This window comes from Miniopterus schreibersii (genome assembly GCF_964146895.1).
Source record: "Miniopterus schreibersii genome assembly, chromosome: 3".
Taxonomy (NCBI): Eukaryota; Metazoa; Chordata; class Mammalia; order Chiroptera; family Miniopteridae; genus Miniopterus; species Miniopterus schreibersii.
This window is the reverse complement of record NC_138103.1, coordinates 56,419,719-56,440,673: the sequence shown is the minus strand read 5'-3', so window position 1 is coordinate 56,440,673 and position 20,955 is coordinate 56,419,719. Positions and strand designations below refer to the sequence as shown.

The 20,955-nt window shown below is 39.3% G+C and overlaps 1 long non-coding RNA gene across 1 annotated transcript in view; it reads left to right on the top strand.

Annotated features, from left to right (window-relative positions):
* The window catches only part of LOC308555490, a 49,637-nt gene extending 35,969 nt beyond the window's left edge, over positions 1–13,668 (top strand). The window contains exons 4-5 of the long non-coding RNA XR_013998548.1: positions 7,826–7,902; positions 13,443–13,668. This is a non-coding gene — a long non-coding RNA (uncharacterized lncRNA). The remainder of the gene's footprint in view (positions 1–7,825; positions 7,903–13,442) is intronic.
* The last annotated feature ends 7,287 nt before the right edge of the window (positions 13,669–20,955 follow it).

Below are 20,955 nucleotides of genomic sequence, written 5' to 3'. Positions count from 1 at the left end.
AGCTGCCGCTAGTGCCAGGCCTGGGGCAGCTTATCAAGCCGTATGGGGCCCGCTGCTGCTTGTTTGAGAGATTCTAGGAAAGTCCTAAGCATGAGGCTCCAGAGGCCACTTGCACAGAAAAGCCCCTGGCAATGGCCTGGATGAGCTGCAGGTGGGGAGGGCGGGGCCTCCGGGAATCACGGGGCGGGGCCAAAGGTGGGAGTCAGGTGCTGGCGATTCAAATATGGCGCCTGCCTGCCGGCTGTGTGCGGGGAGGACTTGCCACAGGAGCCGTGGCCTCCGCCAGCCCTTCTGCCTGGGAGGAAGCCGCCCCTCCGCCTCTCGCCCGGATCTCAGGCAGGTTAGTTCCCCCCGAGTGTCCCGGGTCCTTTCAGGCTGCTGCCCGGCGCTGGGCTCAGAGGGAGCGTCCGAGTGAGTCCGTGCCGGGCCCTTTAGAGGAGCTGCTGGGGCTCCCGCAGCCTCCGCGACCCTCAGGGACAGTCCCCGCTGGTTTCACAGCCGGGAGTTGTGGGGACGTCTCTTCCCAGCCCTGGCGCCCTGGGCTGGGGGCCTGCTGTGGGGCTGCGACCCCTCGCTCCTCTGGGAAACGTCCGCTGCTGAGATTCTCTCCCGGGTTTAAACCGCGGCACCAGGTGTCGGCCGCATCTCTGAGATTCAGCCCCGAGCCGCCCGCGTCTCCGCCCCTCCTGCTGGTCTCGGTGCTCCTTCAGGTCCCTGGTTGTGGGGCTTCTGTTCAGTCGGATCTCAGGAGGCTCTGAGTGACGGTGCTTCTGTGTTTTAGTTGTGATTTTGATGTGGTTGCGGAGGCAGCGGGTGCAGCTGTTACTTACGCGCCATCTTGTTTCCTCTCCAAGCATCTAATTTCTAAAGGGCATTTGGTGCAATTGAAGCTGATCCAGCCAGAGAAGTATTTCATCAAGTAAAACTTTGCATCAGGTTAAATTTCAAAGAGAATAATAAGTATTTTTATCTGTTACATGTAAATACGATCATGCCTACCTGAACTGCTTCTTAGAATTCAGTGTACTTAGCAAATGGGCTATTTTAAATAAACGTACTCTATATATTATATTTTAGGATAAACAGTTACATTCGTATCTGTTCCTATATGGTCTTGTGAATGTCTCTCTGTCCCTACCCTCTCTATCCCGACCATTCATCTCTATTTTGGGCAGAAATGTCAATACTTGGAGAGGAACAAAGGTGGGGAAACTAAAGGAGGTCCCCTTCCTCTTCGTAAGGGAGGAGAGAAGCATGTTAAAGATAGAAAAGGAAGAGCATCAGACGGAGCAAGAGTTGGAGAAAAAGGAAAGGGAGAGGAGAGAATGAAGAGAGATGGAGGGAGGAGACAGTAGAGAGAATTATCATATTATGTCTTCTCTCAATCTTTTGGTTTTCCTCTCACTCAGGAACACATTCAAATTAACTTAAATGAAAAATGAAAGTTCATTGAAAGGACACAAACAATATTTTATAGAAAACAGACCACAGGTGGGACTGGCATTAACAGTGGCAAACTGGCAGGCTCCAGGGAAAATTCTCTCCCTCTGGTTTTCTTTCACTCTTTCTCCCTCCTCTTCTGTTTTCTCTCCCTCTCCCTCCCCACCCCCATCACATGGTTCCTCATCTCTTCTTCTCTCTTTTCCCATGTATACTGACTGGCCCTCTGCTTGTCGCTCCCCTTGATGGGACTGGCTCCCTGTAGCCCCTGGAAGTCTCTTCATTTCAAATAACCAATCAGGGTTATCTTATGCATGTGTCCCCAGTTGTAGACTCTCAAGTTAGAATATCTGGCTCGCCTGGCTTGGGTCAGGTGTCCATCCATGGTTCCATCAGTTTCAGCCTAATTGCCAAAGTAATTGGGTGCATGGAGAGATACCAGGTAGCAGAAAGAGCAGTTGTGGGCTGAACAGCCAACTTAATATATTTCTACACCCTCTTGCAATCCTGTCCTGGGCTCTCAGCCAGCATCCTTAGACTCCTGTGCTTATCACAAGACTCTTCAACCACTTATAATAGTGTTTCTCACAGTATCATTGAGATCACTTGCATCAAAGTGTGTCTACAAAAAAATGCAGATACTCAGACCCTTTTCCCTTATCTATTTCAGGTAACTTAAATATACGTTTGGAACTGGCATGAAGAACTCACTGCTAGTAAGACTCTTTCTATTGGAAAACATGCTCTGAGTTTCAAATTACCTATAGACAAATTAACTTCTGGAATAAATATATTCCAGACAATAAATATAAAACACTAGTGATAAAAAAATAATAGCACTTTCAAGATTAATGGGATATTTACTTTAAATTTTCAGAAAGCAAAGAGAATATGTTATAATGCAGAAATTAATATGTAGAACTTTCTTCTTTATTTGCCATACTATTTAATTCATGCATCCACAGTTACAATGGGTCTAAAAGGGACCCAGGAAATCTGCATTATTTGATCACATTTCTGCCTTTTCCACATTCATCTTGACAACTCTGTCTTTTGAGTTTATCTTCAATTCCAGTGCTGTCTTGATATTGCTAATATCCCTATCTCATCACAACTGTGCGCTAGGTCTTTTCATCAAGCACCATTGTTCCCCTGTGAAACTCAGGCTCCTCCTCACCTAGTGACTAGATAGATCCTCTCTCACTATTCCCCTGAGCTTGTGCTTCTCAAATTTGAATACAAATATCCCTGGAGATACAAAATTTTAGATCAGGAGCCACAAAAAAAGATGATGTTTCTTACTGGAACATTTATTTAACTGAAAATTTAGTAACTTCACTGGAAAGCAACTTCAAATGTTACTTTTGTCTTTTATCAAACATGGATATGTTATAGAGAAGGATATAAAATTCACTTAAATTTTAAGAAAAAAGGTGAGCCTTCAAAAAATATGTGCTTTGTCCACCAGTTCCCAATCTTGGACATATTATTAACTTGATAAATGTTATTGATTTAACTGCTCTTTTTATGGAATTTATTGGGGTGATATTGGTGAATAAAATTTAATAGGTTTCAGGTGTACAATTATTAGCTGGTCTTCTTGAAATACATGCATTTAACAGTTATGAAAGTACCAACTTAAACAATGAGAAAGCTTACTAAAAATGCAGATCAGGCCCAGCTGTCATCTCCCCTCTCTAATTCTAACTTAAGCCCCAAGGGCCTCTAGGTTTAAGGTGTTAGGTAGGAGCCAAAAGAAAGTAATTTCATTTTCAAGTAAGTGTATCTTTCAGTAGATCTTCAACAAAGTAAATATCCTTTGGAGCCGGTTTCATAATAGGTTCCTCTTCTGAAGACTGGCTCTAACCAGTTCTTGGGAAATGTGCTTACAGACAGGGATTGCCCAACTGATTTCAGTAGACAAGAAAGTACATAGGGCAATCAAGGTCTTGCCAATGCACGTACACCTTATATACATCTTTATGGACAAACAAGTCTGCCAAACAATGCTACATACTTACTTGTTTTCAGGATTTAGATAATACCCTCCAAAGAGCTCAAGGCAGTCTTAATAAAAACTTAAAAGTAAACAGTGTTGTTCAGTCTTTTCCTGCTGGCAGAGTGAAAATTACCTCCGTGGGGGTTGACCATATAGATAGCTAGAGCAGACAGCTGCCCACACAGCTTAATTTCAGAGGAGCCAGAAGGTCCTGCCTGCTGAAAAATCTATTTGCCTTTGATTTCTCAGAACAGAGTCTTTCCCATAAGCCTGGCCTCCATCCCCATCATTAGTCATCAATGAATTAGACACTAAGTAGAACTGTTAACTCCGTAAAGTCACTGCAGAAATAGATACTTAAGTAATCTGGAATCATTTATACAATAACATACCTTAACTCATGGATTAGATTACTTGGATTGTTAGCTTGGACAGCAAATAATAGAATTCCAATGACATGGGATATAAAATGGTAAGTTTTTAATGAAAATTGAGGCGTGGATTTCATGGACAATTGCCCAGAGTCAGAGGACCTGGTTGGAGCCCAGCAGAGGGCACCCTTGAAAACCCCTACAAGGAGACTAGATACATAATACTGGAGACAGATTTATTAAACCTAACCTTTCTCTCCTTCGTATTTTTTGCTAAACCAGCCCTGATCACCACAAAGCCAACTGGACAACTTCAAGGTTCACTGGTCCTGAGGAGAGTGGCCAGGAAACAGCTAATTATCTCTGAATTCTGTAAAATGCTCAAATAATACCAATCATTATCATTACTCCCTATGAGCCATATACAATTTCTCAATTGCCTCTGGTAGAATCAGTCTTTTGCATTTCTCTGGTTGGTAATATAAAGGAGCTGGCAGAGGATATGTCATTCACACAGCATACTAAATTATTCCTAAGGAAAAGCAAGGAGTTCACTTCCGATTCATAAAGATGATCCCAAAAGAGGACTGAGAGCATATCTGCACTATGCCAAGGAGCAGAAGAGAACTTTGAAAAATTATCAAAACAAAATTACTAATCCAAACCCTTCCAATCATGTAAAGGAAAAACATGAGCATCTAACATAACTTAATATAGCCAGTAACCAGTTCCCTTGCCATTCTTCCCACCCCCCAAAAAATTAAGATATATTTTAAACAGTGACCCTATTTTGTGACATAAACACATGTAAAAAATGCTAATCTGTGAAGAGAAAAAAGGACGGGGCTGGTCAAGGCCTGGAGCTGCTCCTGTCACTGCACTTACTACCCCTTTTGGTGTCCATCTTCCCCGACTATTCTGTTCATTGTGGGTGCAGAGTTAAGTGCTTGGATTTGGTAAGTTCTCCACAAATACTGATTTCATGAGTAAATCCAATGCATTCTCCAGGGTTGAGGCAGAATTTGCGGTGATAGCCCCTTTAGAGGTACTAAGAGGATTTCTAGTCAAGCCGCTGGAACATGATGCCCAATATGTGTATTTAGAGGCAAGAGGTTCCAGTGATATCCAGGAAGAAATTCTGAACATTCCAATGGTCAGGGGGCAGGAGCCCAGAGATCTAGAATGGGTGGCACACAGATGTACATGTGCATGGAAAAATAAAAACAGGACAAACGGTTGTAGCAGAATTTTAATATTGGACCAGTGTCAAGGAGAGATTAGTCATTGAGAAGGCATCCGTGTGAACACAGCCAAGGCCAAGTGCTGGAATACAAGGTTATCAAGACAGAACTTTAGACATATCTAGGAATGGAAGCTTCCAAAACTAGGGTAATGGGAGAGGAGGTTTGGTTTCATTAACAAGGCAAGCAATAGTAGCAGCTCAGCAACAGGTGTTATTGGCTTCATTTTACAGATAAGGAAGCTGAGGCTCAGTGAGAATAATTACCATGTCCAAGGCCATACTAGCTTAAGTACCTGATCTGAGTTTAAAAATAAAGGCTACCTAAGTCCAAAGTTAATTATCTTTTTTTACTTCGGCCTACAAGTCTAGAAGATTAGTTACTGGAACTAGGAAGTCATATTGGTTTTATAACTTGATTTTAACTCCTCCCGACTCTTCGGAGCACTGGGCTAGAACTCCTCAAATCAGCCTTTAAATGATTCCAGACCTGGGAACGGAGCTGACTCCATAGTAGTGGTTCTGGGACTTGCCTGCACATGGAATTATCTGTAGTGCTTTAAAAATACCGATGCCCGGGTTTCAGCAAGAGAGCTGATAATTAATTTCATTGATCTGAGGTGTGGCCTGTGCGTCAAGTTTTTCGAAAAGTCCTCCAGGTAATTCTAACATGCAGCCAAGCTGGAAACTACTGGTTATAATCAGAAATCAAGAGGCCTCAGCTGTTTGCAGAGGAAAGCAATAGTGCTCAAGCTAGTATATTTCAGTGTGATAGGAAAAATACTAGAAGACTTATGGGCTTGCATGTTTTTTCTTGGACAACTGGACCATAACCTACTCCTTTTTTTTCCTGTTTAACCACTTAGAAAATATGCCAAAAGTAAACAGGTGTACAATTAACCTGGCAAATAAAATGGTTCCATGTTCTTAGATTCAAAGTGACCAAAGGCAGGCCTTTAGAACCAGATCTCCCAAATGGCTCTTTATTATTCTCTGCTTGGTTAAAACTCTTACATCATCCTACAATGGAATGTGACCCAAGTCAAAAAGAAAACAACATTTGCACTGCTTTCATGATTAGTAATGGGATTAGAGAGGGGTTGAGGTGTCTCGAAACAACTTGTACTTTTCCCAACCTACTTGAGAACCTAATTCATGTATAGTTACTAACCCTGATGCTCCCAAATGATTTATGTATAATTTCTGGGTGTATAAATTCTAGATGTGTAATGTGTTTAGAATAAATCCCAATCCTGAAACTCATTTATTATTAAAGGTACATACTTAATACAGCAAATACAACAAAGTCCCTACCTTCAACTTCCATTAACAGAATTCTTGCCTACAGCTTCCTAATAGAAAACAATTAACTATAAAGCATGTACACATTTGTCTAAGGTGACAATACATGCTAGTTTGCCTGAGAGGGTCCTGGTTTACACCTGTTGTTCCAATATAATTATTAATAGCACCCTCTCTTACTATCCAAAATATTTTGGTTTGGATGATAAATTATCTGGCCACCCTACATATAACCCACCCAATCTGCATTCCCTCTACAACTACTATAACAACAACAACCCAATACAGGGGAGAGGGCCAAGGGGTCAGCTTTTTCAGGGATGAAGGTATAGGTAAACCCTTGGCTAAAGAAACATGAAATTGATAGTAGAGAAGGTAAGTCAACAATACAACTACAGCACCAAAGATGAGTTGCAGAAATAAGGACTACAGCATCTACCCATATTTTCTTTCATGTATATATTTACATATTTTATCAGGCTTTCCTACATTTTTCCTCCACTTCTCCTATAATTTATATAGTGTATAGTGTATTTTAGTGGTGGTTAACTGTACATATTAGTATATAGTTTACAGAATATTGAGACAAGACCATGGCACAACTCCAGGAGAGTTGGACATCTTCCAGAAAGTCTGGATTTCTATCTGAATGAGACCTTAGCTTGTTCCCTTTATATGGGGAGGAACAATTACTTTAGGTGAAGTGGGAGCATTTTTTTCTGGAACTTTAAGTGTGGGAAGAAGCTTGTAAGTTGATGTTGGGCTGCCAAAGGTCTGGCTGATAGCAGACATTTGTGATTCATTTTAGCTATGGAGCAACTAAGACCCTTTCTATATTTGGGGAAATCTCCACTTAGGAGTGTTGGTGTGAGGCAAAGAGAGTCTACTGCTGTAGAGGCAGAGAATGCTAGATACTTAGCAGCGTTTCTTGAAGATAGAATACTCTCACGAGACTTCGGTTCAGAGCTGGACTTTGACCAAGGAGTTAGTGATGCAAGACACCAAGAATGAGTCTTCTTGTGTGTGTGTCTGTGGCAATGACAGCAATGACTGCCTTATGAAAAACAAGGCTGAGCCTTAATTTAGCTTTTCTTTTGATTCTTAGCCTGAAATTGGGCTCTCTAACCATCCAGTGCATTTGTAAAGTATCCAATATCCTTTTTGAATAAATTCATTTTCTGCTTAACTCTAGCCAGAGTTGTTAGAAATAAAAAATCTCAATTAATACAGCATCTGTTGAATCTCCAACATTTTGCCACTGTTATGAATCCCTTTAAAAAATACCTTTCAAAAGCAATCCCTTTTTTTAAGAAATCTGTTTCTAAAAGACAGTCATGGACTTCATATTTTAAAGTATTTTAATATTAAGCAAAATACATTTATTAAATCTGTGCAACTTTAGTTCAGGTAAAATTATAATATTCATCCATTTAAAAATATTGAAAATAACATATATGTCTTCATTACTTTTAGGAGCTCTGGACTGAGGATCACCATGTTTAGACAAAGTGCACACTATGCAAGAAAACCTCATTGATTCAAATACAATGGTAGGAACAATTGTCTGTGTCAATGTAAAATACCAGTTTTTAAAGAGATAAAGTTTTATCATTTCCAAGTACTTATAGTAAGTAACTACATCTAAATAACAACAAAGCATTACTAGAAATGCTAGAAATTAACTAGAAATCTGCCAAGCTAGATTTATAGACTATAAGGTCATGTGATCAAGTTTTGTTTTGTTAGAAGGGACCTATGTTATTCAGGGTTTTTTCTGTTTCAAATAATAAAATAAAATTTTTAAAAGGAAATGTGTTGGCACGCAGAATGTAAAAATTCAGTGTTAGTATGGCTTCAGGCATTGCTGATGTGGGGGCTAAAAAGAGTAGCAGTGCTCAGTCTCCCTCTCCATCCCTTGGCTGTGCTCTCCTCTGCAGTGGTTCCATCCTCAGGTGTGCCCTGCCTATTAGAAAGATGGCTTCCAGAAGTTCTGGGACTGTATCTCATCCTTTCAGCAATCCTGTCAAAAAAGAATTTCTTTTTCTTGATAGTTTCTTTAAAAAAAAAAAAAAAAGTCTTAGGACTGACTCAGATTTGCCCAGCATGACTCATGTGCCATTTTTAGCTAAGAAGATGAGAAGATGAAAGACACTGAATGCCTATATCAGCATCAGTTTCCTAGTGCTGGAACCTGATGGTTACTTCAGCTCTATCAAACCTCAAACCCCATAGAAGTGAAGGAGAGGTGGTTCAACAAAGAGTCCTGAGATGCTATTACCAGAAGAAGGAGGTATAGGATGAGGGGGAGCAGGCAGAGAGAGCCATTTCACTAGAGGACCTTAAATGCCAGCACTACCTGAAGCATCAAGCTCCCCTATAACACCACTGACCATTATTGAGCTTCAACTTGTACATTATTTGTGTTGATATATTTTCTTTCTCACTTGGCAGTCTATTCTGATGTTAAGTGTCAAAGTTAAATGTCCAATATAATCAACAGGTCACCAGGAGGCTGGCTGGTCTCCTGACAGTATAGAAACTGAAATATTTGTCATTTAAGCACAGCTGGGGATAATGTCATCCTGAAATGTATTTAGCAGTTTTCTTCTCAGAGCCAGTTCTGGTTTGGGGTGTTTAGGGAGTTTCCTTAATTACTTAGGGTAAGTTCTGGTTCTTTAGTTCTCCCAAATAATTCTGTGAACTAGGCAATATGCTATTGTACTACCTAACTCAACTAGAGTTTATTTCAAGTGCTTATAACTAATAAGTAACCTTCCTAAAATAGATACTTTTATGAAAGTTGGTTGTGAATCAACATACTGCAAATTGAATATTCCTCTAACTGTATATTCCCAGCTTTCAAATGACTATCAAATGGATGTCTTAACAAGTCCAAAACACAACTGAAGTCATAAGAATAGGGCCTTAATCCTATGTCATTGGTGTCTTTACAAGAAGAAATGCCACTAACAACAAAATATCTGAAAAAATTAAGAAAGAAAACAATTTACAACAGCATCAAAGACAATAAAATAATTAAGAATAAGTTTAACCAAGATGGTGAAAGACCTGTACACTGAAAACTATCAGACTTTGATGAAAGAAATTGAAGACACAAACAAATGGAAAGATATTTCATGTTCATGAATTAGAAGAATTAATCTTGTTAAAATGCATGCTACCCAAAGCCATCTATAGATTCAGTGCAATCCCTATCAAAATTCCAATGGCGTTTTTCACAAAAACAGAGAAAAAATTCTAAAATTTGCGGAACCACAGAAGACCCTGAACAGCCAAAACAATCCTGAAAAGAAGAACAAAGCTGGAAGCATCACACTGCCTGATTTCAAACTATATTATAAAGCTATAGTAATCAAACAGTATGGTACTGACCTAAAATTAGACACACAGACCAACGAAACAGAATCAAGAGCCTGGAAATAAACCCTCACATATACAGTTAACTAATATTTGACAAGGGAGCCAAGAATACTCAATGAGGAAAAGATAGTCTTTTCAATAAATGGTGTTTCCCCGGCTGGATGGCTAAGAGGTTGGCCACAGACAAATAAGGATAATGTTGGACCTTTTAGATAATAGTGAGAATTCTGGATTTTATCCTACATATGAAAGTGAGGAGTTTATTAGCCACCTTGGCTACAGATTGGGTGACTTAACAGAAATTGCATTTGTCACAATTCTGAAGACTAAGGCTCGTTTTGACTTAATTTTTGTTAGTGGTGTCCAGTGGGGTTCGATTTCATTATGCGTGTGATTATCAACACCATTTATTTAGTTAGGTAGTTATTTTTAATCCTCACCTGAGGATGTGTTTACTGATTTCTTAGAGAGAGAGGAAGGGGGAGAGAAAGAGAGAAACACCGATGTGAGAGAGAGAACATCGACCGGTTGCCTTCCGTACATGCCCCGGCTGGGGATCGAGCCCACAACCTAGGTATGCACTGTGACCGGGATCAAACCCACAACCTTTTTGGTGTTCAGGACAGTGCTCCAACCAACTGAGCCACCTGGCCAGGGCAACAGGCAAGGTTTTTAAAACTACATATTAAACAGAATAAAAACTTTGTAGGAAAAAATCAATAACATTTGAAGTCAAACAGCTATGGTTTTGCCAGAAATACATAGAAAGAAAAAGCCCTCAGCTTACTATTTATAATAGAAACACCTAACAATTATTTTTAATGGACTATAAGAAAATAGGTATTCATATATACATAGTGTCCCAAAAATGTATACACACTTTAACAGCTGATAGCTCAATTTTAAAATCGAATGTATTTTAATAAACACTATCTTTATAATTATTCAACGTGTGTGTAGACATTTTTGGGGGACACCCAAGGAAGAGGAGGGGGAGAACAAAAACAAAAGAAAGGTGTGTACCTGTGATATGTTGAAGTTGACAGTGTAATTAAGATTAGCAGCTGGAGACAAAGAAAACCCCAGCTAGAGATTTCTGTGCTTAGTAAATTCTTCCTCCTACACTCAAAAGCGACAGCACAGCCACTGTGAGCAAGGCTGCAAGGCAGTCTGCTCACAACGCCGCTAAGCTAAGAATGGGTGGCTTGAAGTGACTGGGAAGACAGGTTTTATTGGTGACATTTTCCTGATTTGACCCTGTGACTGGAGCATCCTACTTTGGGATTTGGGTCAGTCAATCAGCAGGAGTTTATCCAGTGCTTACTCTGTGTCCAGAATGCTGTTAACTGAGCAGGATAACACAAGCAAAGGCAAAAAGTTAGAGGCAAGGCGGGAAAAAGGCAAAATAACAAAAACTAAGATTAAAAAATTATGCTACACTGAAGGAAATTTTAGTACCACTAAAAGGAGATAATTATATGTTCACAGATATATAAAGAATCATCTACAGCTATAACCTATTGATTTAAACCAAGCGTACCTATTAAATATATGTTAAATACACTGGATAAATCTGTTTTTTTAAAGCTTTAATCATCATTTTCCAGTGAGAACTTTGGGAAAAGCATGGCTGTTTATTTTAACAATAGAAAGTTCTGTACACCACCCCTCCCCCTAAAGTTCTCATTTCTTTCAAAATTAAACCGTTTTTTGAAAACACTAAAAAGCTCAAATATGAGGTACAGTCAAGCATGACCAGATGGTGCTCAGAACTGCAGTAATTCCTAAATGGACCCTTAAGGAGCAAAAGAAGACACTGTCAAGGCCTACATTAAAGAGGAAGCAGTCTTTAGTCCCCAGCTACCTCACACCCTTGACCTTTAAACTTCCTCCTCTGGCCTTGTATCCCTCTTTCTGGTGTGGGAGAGACTAGACCAGGCCATGTGCATACATCTGTAGAAGTGTCACAGCCTTTAATATTTTATTTTATGTGTGGGTTGGTACTGACAGCCATGAACCCTTGACATATAAAACCACTATGATTTTGCAACGTCAGATATATCAGTAAAGTTAAAGATCAAGTACCTGCTTTTCACATTCTCTGGCATCTTAGCAGTGACCATATCTCGTATCTCACAGAGGACAACTGCAGTGAACTGACTGCATAACCAGCCCATGACTCATTTCTCTTTTCTTCCCATCTCTAAGTTTGCTCCTCCTTAGTAGGCTAAAAGTTAATTCTTAATTCAGAAGGGCATCCCCTGCTGTCTCTTGCAATATTTTGTTTTATAAATTAGTTCCTCAAAAACTGTATTTCATTATCTCCCTCCTTCCACTTATAAAATAGATTTAGTCTCATTACTATAAAAGAAATATAAATAAAACCTTCTTTCTCAACTCTCTGTTCACTTCTCAGCTGGCTGCCCTTTCCCCTACTCCTCTCCTCTCTTTCACAGCCAAGCTCCACAAAAAAATGATCTTCAATCTCAATCTACGTTTCTTTATGTTCTAATTTCTCCTCAGTCTCCAGCTGCTTTTCTTATATCTCAGTTTTTCACATTTCACTGGCAAAATTCACCAAAGACTTTCCTATTTCCAAATCCTTTGGTCCTTCTAGTTCTCACTTGAATTAAATTATCCACTGTGTTTACTGTGGACCACTTCCCCCTTCAAACTCTTGCCTCCCTGATTTACAGAGACAATTTATCTGACCACTTCTTCTTTATCTTCTTTACTGGTGCCCACTCTTTAAATGTTGGTGTTTCTTATTACTCTACAGTATTTTCCTAGGAAATTGTATGTGCTGATAATTCCTAGATCTATATATCCTTCCCTGCCTTTTATATATCATCCCATATTTCCCCCAATGTATCCGGTTGCTTATTCTCTGTCTCCATCTTGCAGTCCTAGATAAATCAAAGTCAACATGTCCCACCCAAGTAGAGATCATCTTTCTCTCAAAACTTCAACCTCAGTCTATTTGAACAAATGCCAATGGTTTCTTGCCTTCTGTATTTTTATCTATTCTGGTCCCTCCACTGGGATTATACTTTTGGTTCTTCTGCTGAGATTATACTTTTGTCTGCCTAGGGATGTTTACTCGTTTTCAAGTTTGAGAATCACCTCCGTCATGACCCATTACCAGCCTGACCAGATAAAAGTAACCACTGATGGCTGCCTTCTGACACCCTTAAAGAGATGTCTAGAATAGTATGTGTAACACTAAATTGTGAAGGAGGCCCATGTTCCAGGGAGAGGCAAGAGCACATGGGAAGTTTGGGGCTTTAAAGGGATCACAAGAGATCACTGTGCCTGGAGACTGGACCCAAGGGACAATGGCATAAGACACAATTAAAGAAGATGGGGTCCTAATCAAGCAGGGCCTTGTAGGCTATAATAAAAATGTTTGCATTTTATCCTAACAATGATGAGAAGCCAAGAACTATTCTAAGACTGAAAGTGACAAGATCCAAATTAGGTTTTAAAATTATCTCTACGGCTGAAGTCTAAATATATTTCAGTGAAGGAAGATTGTTAAAGAGACAACTGGTTAGGAAGTCATCACCATAATCCAGCTGAAAAACAATGGTCACTTAGCCTGGGTGGTAGTAGGAATGATAGAGAACAGAGTCAACATTTTTAACAAATTCTCTCTTACGAGGAAACTAATGAAACTATGTTGCTTGACTAAACTAATAATCTATTTCAGGATGTTCCATCGTCATTACTGGCTGCATCCTGTGACCATCTGGAGACCAGAATGACCGGCCAAGCCCTGTGCCTTTGCACACACACAAAAACAACTTTACAAAAATTACTGGCATGTTCCTCAAAGTTTGCTGTGTTCTTTGAACTCTCCTGACCTTGGGAAAATGCTTTGCCCACAGAAAATTTTTCAGCCAATTAAACTTGGATTCTTCTTGAAGGTCTCATGGATTCTTGTATTAAAAATACTATTTTGTCCATTTCTATTTCCTTTGTTGGCTTCAGAGTCTACACTTCTCTTGTAGAGCAGACAAAGAATAAAGGGAGATAAGTGAAGAAAATGGGCTTTCAGGACCAAACTAGTCTAGCTGCCAATTCAAAGCTATAGGCCTAGTTGCAAAGACACTTCATTATTCATTATGCAATGTTCATTCCATAAATATTTATTGAGAACTGATTATGGTCTCAGATCCATGCCAGATGTTATGGATGACAAAACCATTGCCCTCCAAAGAACTCATTATCAGACTTTCAAATGGAATCTTTTTGTTAATAAACTATTTTCTAATGGATCTTAATACCATTTATTATAAATATGGAAAATCTGAATTTGTCTAGGTTGACTATCTTCCCACTATCCAACTCATATCTGCTAATTAGCTACCAATTTTCTCTTAACCTGTTTCTACAGTGGGTCTGAAATGATTCCTTAGCCCTGGCTGGTTTATCTCAGTGGTTAGTGCGTCGGCCCGCAGACTGAAGGGTCCCAGGTTCGATTCTGGCCAAGGGCATGTACCTCGGTTGCAGGCTTGATCCCTGGCCCCAGTCGGGGCTCATGCAGGTGGCAACCAATCGATGTGTCTCTCTCACATTGATGTTTCTCTCTTTCTCTCTCCCTTCCTCCCTCCCTTCCACTCTTTCTGAAAAACTGGAAAAAAATATCCTCAGGTGAGGATTAACAAAAAAAATAACAAAAAAATAGAGAGCCGGGAAATAAACCCATGCCTTTATAGTCAATTAGTATTTGACAAAGGAGGCAAAAACATGCAATGAAGATAGTCTATTCAATAAATGGTGTAAGGAAAATTGGACAGGTACATGCAAAAAATGAAATTAGACCACCTTCTTACACCATATTCTTCTTATACACAAGAATAAACTCAAAATGGATAAAAGACATAAATGTAAGTCTTGAAACCATAAAAATCCTAGAAGAAAACGTAGGCAGCAAAGTCTCAGGCATCTCTTGTAGCAATATGTTTGCTGATACATCTCCTAGGGCAAGAGAAACTAAGGAGAAAATAAACAAATGGGACTGCATCAAAATAAAAAGCTTCTGCACAGCAAAGGAAACCATCAACAAAACAAAAAGACAACCCACTGAATGAGAGAACACATTCGCTGATATATCTGATGAAAAACAACAACAACAATCCAATTAAAAAATGGGCAAAGAACCTGAATAGACCCTTCTCCAAAGAGAACATACAGACAGCCAGTAGACATGTGAAAAAATGCTCAGTCACAAATAATCACAGAAATGCAAATTAAAACCACAATGAGATATCACCTCCTATCTAACAGAATGGCTATAATCAATAAATTAACAGACAAGTGTTGGCTAAGGATGTGGAGAAAACGGAACCCTCATGCACTGTTGGTAAGAATGCAGATTGATTTAGTCACTGTGGAAAGCAACATAGAGTTTCCTCAAAAAATTAAAACTGGAACTGCCTTATGACCCAGCAGTTCCACTTCTGGGTATTTACCCGAAGAAATCCAAAACACTAATTTGGAAAAATATATGCACCCCTATGTTATTTGTAGCAATATTTACAATAGCCAAGATATGGAAGCAACCTAATTGCCCACTGATAGACAAATGGACAAAGATGTGGAATATTAGCTAAAATGCTAGCAAGATATTATCTTAATTCTTTCTACTAAGTTGAGACATGATATCAATGCTTATTACAATGCTTAGTAAACTAGGTGCAAATTAGTAACATTTTTAACATTTTTAATGCCAGGTTTGTCTGTGTATCTTCTTTTACTGATTTTAATGGTTACTGTGAAATCTCAAGTAGAATAGAATTTTGAAAGTTTTCAGCCATTAGAACTTCTCCACCACTCTTGGTGTTAATGTATTCATTCATTTATTCAGCAAATATTCATTGTTTATCATGGGCCAGCCAGTGAAAGGACGTAGCAGTGGAGATAAGGAAATAAACAGAAAAGGCCTTTGCCTACATAGGCCTGTATATTCTAGTAGATGGAAATGACAGTATAAGAACAGTCAGAAAAATATATAGTGTGACATGAGGTTATAAGTGCATAGAGGAAAAAAATTCCAAGGAAGGGATGCAGAATACTGATTAATAATAAAATGGTAATTATAAGAATAGGCCCACTTATCATCTGGGTATTATGATGGCTTCACATATTTAAATATACACCTGTTTATTACTTGTAAGTATTTATAATGGCTATGATGCCCTATGGATTCATAGTACATTCAAAATAACTGGTTCTATATTTTGTATATAATCAATCAAATTACACATTGAAGATGAGCTATAATAATAAAAGTGAGTTTCGCCCTGGCTGGAGTGCTAAGTGGTTAGAGCGTCAGCCTGTGCCCCAAAAGGTCTTAGATTTGATTCCCAGTGAAGGGCAGTACCTGGGTCGTAGATTCGATCCCCAGCCCTGGTTGGGGTGGGTGCAAGAGGCCACCAATGTATGTGTCTCTCTCACACTGATGTCTCTCTCTCTCTTTCTCCCCCTCCCCCTCCCTCCCTCCCTTCTGCTCTTTCTAAAAATCAGTGGAAAAAATATCCTTGGGTGATGATTAACAACAACAAAAAATGAGTTTTGCTTTGTAAATTTCCACTGTGGAAAAATCAACTGGAGTCAAACTGTAACATCTTAGAACTGTATTTGTTTTCATTGTTCTGAGGTAAGAACTGGCTTACGTTGGCCCTACAAAGCAGAGTGTATAGTAGGCTGGTTGGCCTATGTGTATGAATTTCAGAGTACACCAGCCTATACCTTACATTTGAAGATTTTTGGCCCTTCGTGTTAGATTTTGTTGACATTCTAGGGAAGACTGTTCTTGTTTCACGCTAGAATAACCTGGAACAGAGGAGAACCCAGGTACTTGATTAAATACTCATTTGATCACACTGCACAACCATACTATGTTCCTTGGGACTTCCCATAACTTTAAAATTCCTAGTAGTCTGCTTCCAAATTTTCCAAAACTAACTGACCTCACAAAAGATGAAAATATTCTTCAAAAATATGTCATTTTGAATATTTTCCAATACTAAATCTGACTAGTTACTCTGAACTCCATTTCCAAATTCTGTTGCCTTCTTACAACTAAGTTTCTTTTTTCCTCTCTTCCCCTAAATAGTGGTGTGCTGGTAAATGTCTAACAGTTGGCTGTCCAGGGAAAGAAGACCTGATTTATAGTATTTACCCATTTTTGTGGTGTAACTACTCCTGCTGTTGCTAATTTCAGATTATCAGCATGATGTCACTGAAAGTGGACTTGGAAAGACGTGCTCACAGTTGGTTCTCATGAGTCAGTTTGTGCGAGCTCTAGCACAACATTGACATAACAACCTCTTTACATCGGGCTAGAAGGCACAGCATTTTACCTGGAAAAAACTTTTGTTTAACCATTTCAGGCAGCTTTTTAGGTTGTAGTTGAGAAGATTAGGCATAAGAATTTGGATCTGGAATCTGTTTTATAAACAAGACAACTGCCAAGGTGCAGTCATTTTTTTGTATCAATAATAATGATCATTAATGATAAAGGTATGCCGCAAAACAAAGAACTAAAGATTTATTTGAATCACAAATTCCTGATGTTTAGGTCTCCCCCAAATACTTTTTTAACTGGTACAAACTATTATTTTCCACCGAGAGATAAAGGTCTTATGAAATTTTGTTCTTGGCATTCCTACACAGAAATACTAGCCAGTTCACTATCAGCTGGCCAGCACATGATTAACATAAAAAGTATTATAAACATCACAATATTTAATTATAATGGCATTGAGTAATTTTTATTGTTGAAGGAGAAAAGTGTGTTTTTCTTGAGGATAACTCAAAATGAGCTATTTTGAAAACTTCATACAAAATTCCCAGTAACACATGTTTTGACAATCTTGGCAAACTATGTTTAGAAATAACAACATTTTAAACTTCCAAAATATTACACAATTCATTAACTTCCATTTCATGCTTGTCAATCACACATGAACAAACAATTTTTTGTCATTGCACAGATATGCATTACCTTCCAAGTACAGTCCCTGTACGCGCCCAGAAGAGAGGCGACAGTTGAGAGTGGCCTCTGAATGAGTATCACTGATAGTAGCATGCAAACACGAGCAACACATACAGACTATTGCATGGGCTGAGCTTGCAATGAAGAAACTATTCAGAAAAGATTTGTTAATATCACATTAAAAATATGAGAGCCCGGTGGGGCGTGGCTCAGCAGTTGAGCATCGACCTAGGATCCAGGCGATTGGGGTTCGATTCCTGGTCAGGGCACATGCCCGGGTGGCGGGCTGCAGCCAATCAGTGACTCTCTCATCATTGATGTTTCTATCTCTCTCTCTCCCTCTCCTTTCCTCTCTGAAATCAATAAAGATATATTAAAAAAAAAAAAAGAGAGATATTTTCATTTCAACTATAATTACTTAAACTCTGAATTGGAGATAAACCAAAACAGAATATTTTTAGTTTTTCATTACTTTTTTAGACAAATATTAATTTATTTAATTATTTCCCTCTACACATATCCTATAAAAATATCTGAAAATTAAAAGTTTTTTCATATAATTTTATTGGTCTGTCACCTCCCCCAAATTTTTAATTATTTTCTCAAGACTAGCCAAATTTTTCCATCAAAGTCACTGGCTTAAAACTCTTGTTGGTCTTATCTCAAAGGAGACTGAGTTTAATAATAATAATGAGAATCACATTTTTTATTTTGAAGTGGTTTGCTCTGGTGATTCTAGAGTTTTTATTTTACACATGTAGAAATTAAGCAAGCTTGTGATGTGTGACTAGAGATAAAATGTAGATCATTTTTTACTACAATTTTTTTTCTTCAGATTACAAGAGAAAGTTAATTTAGAAAGTTACAGAGGTAGTAGAAGTGAGCCGGCTGAGCTGTGTAGGCTCCAGGAAACAAATTACAGAGGCAGAAGACAGGCCCTCGGAGCTTAGGAAAGAGAAAGACAAAGGTAATGCCTGGGAGGAAGGAGGGGGAAGGGAAAGGCAAGGACGTGCCCCCAAAAGGGAGAGTGCACCTAAGTCATTTATAAAACACTTGTTGGAAAATAGCATATATTTCAGATCCTATTGCTAGAGCCTGTCCCCCAGATTTTAAGGGTACAATACGAAATTTCCTTTGGATGCTTTTCTCCTTTTACCATCTCCTTAAATGTTGATGTTTTGAAGGTTGTCACTTCTTATAGCATATTTTCTCTTGTGTGACATCTAGGAGAACTCTCACCTTGTTCTTCAAATATCTTAGTTACCTTTGCATTTTCATGGAAATTATAGATACAATTTATCAAATTACACACACAAGAAGTGGAATGGGGGTGGAAGAGTGTGCTAGGAAAAGAGAATAGGAAGAGAGAGAGGGTGACTTTGCTGGGCATGTGTTATGTGCCGTGGTCTAGAGATCCATACCTACAAACTTGTGCTACTCTGCTTAAGTTGTATCATGCAAAAGAAAGAAAAGCAAAACATAGTTGTCTCTTTTTCCTCTACTAAGTTCAGCTCCTCAGTAGATAAAGTTGTTTCCCTGTAGTAGCTAACTCCGCCACTATGTCTTCAAAGACGCTGCTGCTGCTCCCTACCGTGTGTGGTTATTGAAAAAGAGACTAATATTACGGTCAGGGCTTCCTCATTCGGTAGGAAAATCCATGCTTAGCCTCACGTTCTTTCAAGGCTGTGTTTTAGAAGAATGCAGTTGAGCAACATGGACTGGAAAAAGGACCAATACACTTTGCTTTTTAATTCTTTCTGATGAGACATTAGACTCATTTATAATCAAATTTCCATTTTAGGGCCTGTCAATCAGGAACAGTATTGAAGAGCTAAATGTGTGCCTGTCTGGATTCCAAGGCTGCTAAAAACGTTCCAGCTGCCAAAGAGAGGGAGCGAATGTTTTGTCAGCATGCCGCTGAGGGGTAAGTGAGGACAGCCCGGCGGGGTACACTGCCACAGCTGCCTGCCTGTTCACCTCCGTCACAGGTTTCCCTTTCCCCCAGTCAGCTCCGATTTCCCTCTTTTATGCTTAATAAGTACTCATGTAGTTAAATTTAAATGCAACTTATTTATATATTTATATATGTATTTAGATGTGTTTTACGTCTCTTTTGAGATACAGATTGTTGGCTTAAAGATCTCTCCTTCCCTTACAACTCAAGCGGTCTGGTTCATAACAGTGTGAACTATGGAATAAAGCTATGGTGCAGGACGAGACGTTAGTTCCCTCAGCTTTCGGAGGGTGGGGTGTGGCTTGGCAGACTGTGATCTACTGACTAGTTTTCAGATTGCACGGCTTAATAAAAGTGATAAAAGACAAACTTGAGGACCCATTCAGTATAGAAATTCTTATTTGACACCCTCCCCCAACAACAACAAAAAGTGTGTCGTCGTCCCCCCCGTACAACAGCTAAGAAAAAAGGAAATAGTAAGGAAACTTGCCTACCCTTGACGTTAACTCTGGATTAGGGTGGGAGGTCTTCCTTGATAATACTGAATCTCAAGCTAGCTCTCAACGTAAGCTTAGGGTCAGAATTTATACTCTGTGTGGCTCAAAATGCATAATCTAAAAATTTCCATTCATGTGGTCCTAGGCTGGCAATGTTCCTAGGTAGCATTGATAGAAAAAAATTGTATTTTAAACCCGGATCTCAAAGAGTTCTGACAGATAAATTTCCAAGGAACAGCAGTGTAACATGAAAAATTTCCAAGTATGCAACAAAACTATTCTCACTCAAAAGTTTTTATTTTTATCAGTGTGAGCAGGAGAAACAACAAGAAATCAAAACGGCAGCACTACAGAATTAAACCTGCGAAGGCCATAGACACTGCAATTATAGGCTATGAAATATATAATAATAAGCATGTTTAATGTGTGTAAAGAAATGTTGTTCACAAGAACAGAACAAACAGGACACATGAATAGGATTTAGCAGAACTTGAGAAACTTCCTACTCCAAAATGACAGTAGAGAAGGTGAAAACCAGCCAACCAACAGCAAACCCCCAAACAGCTCAGCAGTGACAGGTGGTAACTTGGGAAGTGGTGGGGAGCTGGGTCTGCATGAGGAGGAGGGAACCCATGCTAAGGGGTTAGGTGCCCCCAGCCTTGCAACTACTCCATCGAGCCGGGGTTGCCGTTCCCCTGCTGCAGCAGCGCACTGGGCGCCGATCCGCTGCAGAGGGTGGATGGAGGGCTTTTTCTCCCCACCCCCACCT